Below are 8619 nucleotides of genomic sequence, written 5' to 3'. Positions count from 1 at the left end.
AGGATTTATATAGCGCCAACAGTTTGCGCAGCGCTTTACAATATAAGGAAGACATTACAATACAATTCAAGACAGGATGGTAAGGAGGGCCCCGCCCCTGAGGGCTTACATTCTAAAAGGGAGGGGCCAGTGATACATGAGGAGGTAGCTGTGTGGGGATGAATTGTTTGAGAACGTGATGGTTGAGTGGTTAGGTTAAGGTGGGATCGTCTTCCCTGAAGAGATGAGTCTTAAGGGATCGCCTAAAGGCAGTCAAGGTGGGAGATAGACGGACAGGCCGGGGTAAGGAGTTCCAGAGGGTGGGAGAGACTCTAGAGAAGTCCTGGAGGAGAGCATGGGAGGAGTTGACAAGGGAGCTGGAAAGCAGGAGGATTTAGATTGTAAGCCCTCATGGGCGGGGCCCTCCTTACCATCTTGTCTTGATTTGTATTGTGACTGTCATGTCTTCCTTATATCGTAAAGCGCTGCGCAAACTGTTGGTGATATATAAATCCTGCATAATAATAATAATATTAGAATTGCAATAAAAATAACCTTCCTGCTCGGGCTTTTTGCATTTCAGGGGCACAGTTTTGCTTTCACGCGACGCATGCACTCATCGCTAAAGTGCGATCGGGCCCTCAGGGTCTAGAATTGAATCTGTGATCAGGCTGCAGGTCTGCGCACTCTTTTTTGATGTTGAAGATCTTCGAAGGTTCCTATTTTATACGCTAAAAAAACAACCCCCCTTTGGGGTTGATGAATGACGAGCCTGGCGCGCTGACAGGAGCCTAAACACAGCCAGGGAGACCACATGTAAAAATGGCGAGTTGTGAGTAAATGAACGGGGAGAGGACAGGGGTGTAGTTAGTCCTCACGGTGGTGAAAACTCAAACAAAGACGCAGGCGAGGGAGAACACAGCGCTAGATTCATCCCGCGCAGGAGACCCAGCAGGACATGTGTGCGGGTCTGTAAACAAACCGAGACATTTCTGGTGACACAGCGCGATTCAGAGAGCGACACGGCCAGCGAGCTCCACATACTGACATTCACAGACCAGAATATATCCCCCACCACCACCACCACCGCTCCCCCACCGCGGGGAAATACTTTTTTTTTTTATTTTGTACAGGAACGCTATGAATATAAAACTGGAATAATGATGGAGGTGGGGGGAGGTGCTGTGTCATTACGGAGACGCACACGGAATATATAGTGTGAAAGATAATGTTTCGAACCCTTTCACACGTATTCGCATGGAGTAAAGTGCGTCCATTATTGTATCAGTTATCACAGGCGATTAAAGAGTCCCTGTCAGTAACATTAAACTCTATTGGTTGGTGGAGCACTGGACCCGAAGCAGGAGGAAGGAGGTCCTGATTCCCCTATATAGATCTTTAGTTCTCACTAGAGGGGTCCCCAGCAGGAGGAAGGAGGTCCTGATTCCTCTATATAGATCTTTAGTTATCACTAGAGGATCCCCAGCAAGAGGAAGGAGGTCCTGATCCCTCTATATAGATCTTTATTATCACTAGAGGGATCTCCAGCAGGAGGAAGGAGGTCCTGATCCCTCTATATAGATCTTTATTATCACTAGAGGGATCTCCAGCAGGAGGAAGGAGGTCCTGATCCCTCTATATAGATCTTTATTATCACTAGAGGGATCTCCAGCAGGAGGAAGGAGGTCCTGATCCCTCTATATAGATCTTTATTATCACTAGAGGGATCTCCAGCAGGAGGAAGGAGGTCCTGATCCCTCTATATAGATCTTTATTATCACTAGAGGGATCTCCAGCAGGAGGAAGGAGGTCCTGATCCCTCTATATAGATCTTTATTATCACTAGAGGGATCTCCAGCAGGAGGAAGGAGGTCCTGATCCCTCTATATAGATCTTTATTATCACTAGAGGGATCTCCAGCAGGAGGAAGGAGGTCCTGATTCCTCTATATAGATCTTTAGTTATCACTAGAGGATCCCCAGCAAGAGGAAGGAGGTCCTGATCCCTCTATATAAAAAGTTCAATAACTATATATTTACTTTTGCCATAAATTGGATATCTGGATCCCTTTAAGCTCAGACTAGAAGGATTCGCCGTCTTGTCACATGAGTTACGGTCCCATTTTTCAAGCCAGACTGCATTAAAAAAAAAAAAAAAAGAGTAAAATACAAGTTTGGAGAAAGAACTCGGCTTAATCTGATCTGGGAATTGCAGCTTTGAGATAAAAGGATACAATTTGGTTTCCAGACGGCTGAGCGCAGGAACATGGAACGAAAGTGACTTTCTCAAAAATTCACATGGAGCCGGGACCAACAATCGCAATCACATGATCGGAGGGAAGCGCCCTTCCCCCGCACTATGGCGGCAACACATGACTCGGCGAGTGTTTAGTCAGACGTAATCTCAGAACCTTATACAATAATCTTATTTCATAGATGAGGAGATACTGGAATGTGACGATGAGATTTGGGTTCCAGGTTCTGTGTGCCGCTTTTGTTCGCTCGTAGCTCTACCAGTCCTTAGATTTACACAGCTCTGCCACTCAGCACAGCCCTGTCTGGCTGGGTCGGAGACCCTTGAATTATCTCTGCTGCAGTAAAGTAGCACTTACAGGCAGTGGCGTCACAAGGGGGCTAGGGGGGTGCGGCCCACACCCGGGTGCCACTATTGGACTGACAGTCATTTTGGTGTAACCCCTATGAAACGCCGGGCACTCAGTCACGGACCGAGAGCCCGACAGTGTCAGCAGAGAGGAGGGGACCCGGCGGCACACCTTATCCTGCTGGGTGAACGCCCCCTCCTCTCTCTGCCGGCGTCCATCACCAAGATGACGTCAAAAAGACCACCATGCATGCGCGATGACGTCAACATCACTCGCGTCACGGCGGGGGTGTCACCCGGTCACCGCCCCCGGGTGACACCCTGGCCTCGGGACGCCACTGATTACAGGTCTTGTCCCTCCCCCAGCCTGTGATAGGGCAATAAAGCAGAAGCAGCAGACTGATGATCTCACCCAGGGGCGTCCCGAGGCCGGGTGTCACCCCGCCGCAATCGCCTGTGCGCGTGACGTCACCTCGTCACATGCACGATGACGTCATCGCGCATGCGTGACCATCTGATTGATGACTGCCGGCGGCCATCTTGGTGATGAAGGATGCCAGCAGAGAAAGGTACGCCGCCGGGTCCCCTCCTCTCTCCTGACACTGTCAGGGTCTCGGTCCATGACGGAGTGCCTGACTTTTTAGAGAGGGGTGACACCAAAATGACTGTCAGTAATGATGGCAACCGGGTGCGGGCCACACCCCCAGCACCCCCCCTCGTGACGCCACTGATCTCACCTCTCTGTTACTCTGCCCTCTCTTGCAATCAGCAAGCCCCTGGTTAGCACAATGGCACTGCAGTAGGGCTGCAACAACTAATCGACATAATCGATTATAATCGATTTCACAACTGATTGGCTCCTTGTGCCGTTTCTTCCACTCCCAGCGTGAGCTCTGCTGTAGAGGGGACTACAAGAGGCAAATACTGTATAAATGTTACAATGTATTATTGAATACAGAGCTGTTTCAATTTGTATCTTTTGGATGAAGCTTTACTAGCTCCGGGATTCAGACACAGCCTAAATATAGCATTGGGAGCACACATGGATGCATGGCCCCATGCCGGTAGATCTACAGACATCATGCTTTTTGTGTTATAGAAAAACATGTGGTTGCACCATGCAGGATCCCGAGACCCGAGGCTGCAGACCCGCCAGAAGCATTTGTGGGGCCCTCAAATTCAAGATAAGTTGAGCGGACCCTCTGACCTGGCCACGGTCGCAGTTATCTGGCCCATTTCAGTTGCCGCCTGCAGTCGCTCATGAAATCGATGATGTTGTTCCCCAAGCGGTTAACGTTTCCGGATCTGGTGTAGGTCTGGCAGCGGACCCGGAGAGATGGCGCGTCCCACGTTTGTTACAATCCCCGCTCCGTGACATCCAAAGATAAGGTCTCGAAAAGGTTCCCCCCGGCCCTCGGCTTGAGAACTCCCAGACGCGCGCCGCTGACATGCCTCCTTGTGAAGGCCCCGGAGAAGATGGCGGTCCGGGGCAGACGTGCTCCGTGTGTGATGACAGCTGTGAGATCTCCACTCTTATAATTCTCATCTCCCAAATAGCTGGAGATGAAGATGTGCAGAGCTCGGGGCCGCCTGCCCGTCCAGCTGGGATGCCGATCCCCCAATTTAACACATTAGAGCCGGATTAATGTCGTGTTAAATCTTTATGTGCAGGAATCTGTTCACTGGGTCAGCGCTCACCCCCGTATGGATCTCACCCCCCCGTATGGACCACAGCAACGTTTATATCATGGGCCTGACTATTCGGCAATATGTCTGGGGGTTATTCACAAAGCTGCGGCTGAACCCAAATGCAAAAGGACTTCGGCTGTTGAATCGGCTGAGTCGAAGCTCCGGCGGCTCGCTCGCTGCCGTTCGCCCCTATTCATGTAGTCACAGTGAGTGAATAGCCGAATGGCGCCGAGTGGCATTCGGTTCGGCTGCTATTCTGCTCGGTACCTCCGTGGTACCGAACAGAATAGCAAATAGTGAAAAAAGTAGAATTTTTTTTATTTTTAAATGTAAATAAATATTAAATAAAATAAATAAAAAAACAATTGGGCGGAGCTAGCAGTGACAGCTAGCTCCGCTTAACTGTTTCCTATTGTCCAACACCTGCTAGGGTCTTCTAGCAGGTCCTGGCCAATGAATAACAACTGGGCAGAGCCGCCCAGTTGTTATTGTTTAATGACAGATCAGCGCTGATCTGTCATTACAACTGGGCGGAGCCAGCCATGAGATCACAGTAGGCTCCGCCCATTTGCGGGGCGGCCGGCCGTTAGCCCTGCTTCGGGTGTCACTTCGGCACAGTTGAGCAGAAGCATATGCCTTCAGCTTGGCTGAGCCGCTCGGCCGCCTTTGGCTGCTGCACGGGCTATACAGAATAGCCCGTACAGCGGCCCTTTGGTGCGACTGAACCGAAGGGCTCCGGCGGCCGAACAGAGCCGATGCTGCGGCCGGATCCTTCGGCTCCTCTGTGAATAACCCCCCTTTCTGTTCTGAAGAAATATCTGTTTGTTGCAGCATGTCCTCTCCAAACTGATCCCTGAATGGGGGGGGGGGTTCATTATAATCAGCTGGTGGACCTTCTGTGTTGTAATGAGGAAAGGTGTAGTGTCGGCATCCCTTTAGTAGTAATTAACCCTTAGGGAGCATTTCACCAAAAATACAATTCCTATTGCAAGGGATGTCAAAAGTTGTACTTATATCTTAGTGAAGATTGCTGGGAAAATCTGTGTCACGTACATAATGGAGGCCGAGCGGTGGGGGGGGCATGCCTTGCACCTCCTGACCAGCAATCCCTGGAGTTGAGACAAGGTAAGCAGGAGCTTGGAGTCGCACAAGTGCCTGTAGCTGGCTCAGATGCAGGCGGCATGACACGCGGAGCGTTTATCACGTGATGTCACGCGCTGTTACCGCAGTTACCTGCCGGCACGCAACTTGGTGATGGACGCCGGCAGAGAGAGGAGTGGACGTTTACCCGGCAGGATAAGGCATGCCGGCGGGTCCCCTCCTCTCTCTCTCTCGAGCAACTGTCGGGCTCTCGGTCCATGACGTAGTGTCCGACTTTTCTGATGGGGGGCGACCCCAAAATGACTGTCATTTCGGTGTCACCCCTCCAATGGCATCACCCGGGTGCGGGCCGCACCCCCCCTAGCGACGCCACAGCTCAGATAAAGCAGGGTCAAAGGCAAGCCAAAGATCAATCATAGTTGGGCATCGCAGGTACCGAAGGAGTAAGCCGGGAACAAAGTTGTCATGCAAGCCGAGGTCAAGCACAGCCGGGCAGAGACGGTACAAAGCAACAAGGAAGTGTAGTCAGGATGGTCAGGGGATCAAGATGTCACAGAGTCAAATCACAGGAGAAGCGCACAGGTCAGGTCACAGGAAGCAGAAGCCGATGACCACTCAGCAACTTCCCTTTATAAAATTCTGGGATATATAGGCAGTCCACACTTCAAGGAGAACTATGAGGTGAGTGCTTTTCACTCACCTCATAGTTCTAGCCGACCTGTGACAATGAGACTGTTACAGGTCGGCTCAGTAGAACGGGAGGTGAGCGAACACATAGCGTCGCTCGCTCACCTCTCGATCCTGTCACGGCTCTCTGCCGTGACAGGGGAGGGGCTGGATTCCCCCCTCCCCGCTCCGATCCTCCAGCGCTGACTGGCGGAACGGACGGGGGAGGGGGCGGGTACAGCTGGCTCTGCCTCTAGATAGGCAGAGCCAGCTGTCACTCACGCAGCTGGGCGGATCCAGACATAATTGTCGGGATCGGCTTCAGCTGCGGCGTCTCAGTATACCGCGAGCTGTAGCTCCCTATATACTGAGCTTAGGGTGACGGGAGGACGCTAGTTTGTGACCTCCCGTTACCCTAAGGAGAACTATGGGGAAAAGCCCTGACCCCATAGTTCTCCTTTAATCATGCTCATACACCTATACATTAACCAAGTGATCCCAGGCCTAAGCCCTATAAACAGGAGCAACATCTATGCACATTTGTCCTGGTATAGGTGCATGTTTGAGGTTTTTGAGCACGGCCACGCACCCGATTTTCCTGGCAATCAGTCAGCCAATCACAGAAGCAGGAAGGGACATTTTTGGGGCCGTTCCATACGCGGAACGCCTCCAGGTCGCCACATTATATTAAATTGTTTTGACAGATTCAGAACATTACAGCAGCTACAGTTTTAAATGGAAAAGTCATTTTTATTAACATTGAAAGAGAACTATATGGCCCAACCTTTTTTTTTGGCCATGGTTCTCTTTAGGCTCACAGGAGGGCAGCCATTTACTATGTCCTCCTGTGACCCAAAACTCAGCATATAGCAGGTCATTGTCAACAGCGGAGAGCAACCCCGTAGCCAGGATGGATCTGTACAATATAATCGGGATCCACCACGCTGCCTGATTGACAGCTGGCTCTGCCTCTCTAGAGCAAGAGCCAGCTGTACCCGCCCCCTCCCCCGTCCGTTCCGTCAGTCAGCGATGGAGGAACAGAGAGAGGGGAGGGCAGGGGGAATCCCTGTGTGGAGCGGTGACTGGCAGTGACCAATCTCTGCAAGGAGAAGACTAGGAACTCAGTGATCAGCAGCAGTGGCGTCTCGTGGGGGGGTGCAGCCCGCACCCGGGTGACACCATTGGAGGGGTGACACCAAAATGACTGGCAGTCATTTTGGTGTCACCCCCTCTGAAAAGTCGGGCACTCGGTCATGGACCGAACGCCCGACAGTATCAGGAGAGAGGAGGGGACCCAGCGGCATACCTTATCCCGCCGGGTGAACGTCCCCTTCTCTCTCCTGGCGCCCATCACCAAGATGGCCGCTGGCAGGTAACAGCGGTACAACGCGTGACATCACACGCGTACGCAATTACGTCACTGCGGGGTGTCACCCGGTACTCGCACCGGGTGTCACCCCGCCTCAGGATGCCTCTGATCAGCAGTATGTGATCAATAGTGCCGATGGGTGATAGGTTCAGTGTATTTCAGCTTCTTCCCACATAACACTGTGTTGTGGCAACTTCCCTCTCACGCTCCAATTCATGTGAGAAAGATACATTTAGAAGTAGAGGACGGTGATAACTCTAAGGACTGAGCTTCCAGTGCTGTATGAAAAGAGTAAACGGTAACAGTGTACAAATCTCCTTTACATGGTACGAGCTGCCATTGCCTAGTAAGCAGCAGTGTAAACTCGGCTCACATCTCCGGCTCCCATGCGCCCGGCGGAAAGCATGCGCTGTAGGGCGAGGGTGCTAACTAGCTCTTGTTATTATTTTTAATAGGAGCGCGAGACATATTTTATTGGTTTTCTTGCTGCTGGCAGTCACGCGGGACAGAATGTGGGAAGTGCGCTGGTTTATTTTGGAATGCCGGGCTGATATTCCGCATTGACATGTGTGCGCCGCAGTTTAAATCACGATGATTAATGCGCGGTAGTCTCGGCTCTCTGTATGGCTTGGATGCGATTTCTATTTACCAAACATTTTCCTCGAGCGCGGTTCAGTCGTCGCCAAGACCAGCGGATGACAATAACCAGCTCCGCTCAGTCCCCTCTGTCAGTCCTGTCAGAGGACCGCGGCGGATCGTTTCCCGGGAATGACCGCACGCGGCTGCCAACGTTTCTGCTGTTTAAAGGGATTTTCCCACAAAAAAAAGGACACCGGGCGATGATCCGCCGAAAAAAGGGTCCTGTAGAAGCGACTTGCGACCGCGACGGGCGACATGGAGCTGTACATGAAGACAGCTCCATTGAAAATCATTGGCCGGCGACTTCTCGCGATATCGCAACGGAAATCGTGCGGCAATCCGCTCGGTGTGAATGGGGCCTAAAGGTGAATTCCAGGCAGATAGAGAAGACACAAAGTAGCGATTCTCTGTATCCAATCGTGATGAGCGGCTGGGGCCCGGGTTCAATTCCCACGGGGTTCGGGGGAAACTGTTCAAAAAGGTCGCAAATGTCAAACTTCAATGTGAACCCCACTGAAGTCAATGGGAGGCGAATCGTGAAAACTCAATTCTCTGCATTTCCAGGGGAAGTAGCT

This window comes from Nanorana parkeri, unplaced genomic scaffold, assembly GCF_000935625.1.
Source record: "Nanorana parkeri isolate BGI_ZX_2015 unplaced genomic scaffold, ASM93562v1 scaffold351, whole genome shotgun sequence".
NCBI lineage: Eukaryota > Metazoa > Chordata > Amphibia > Anura > Dicroglossidae > Nanorana > Nanorana parkeri.
This window is presented reverse-complemented; position numbering follows the sequence as displayed.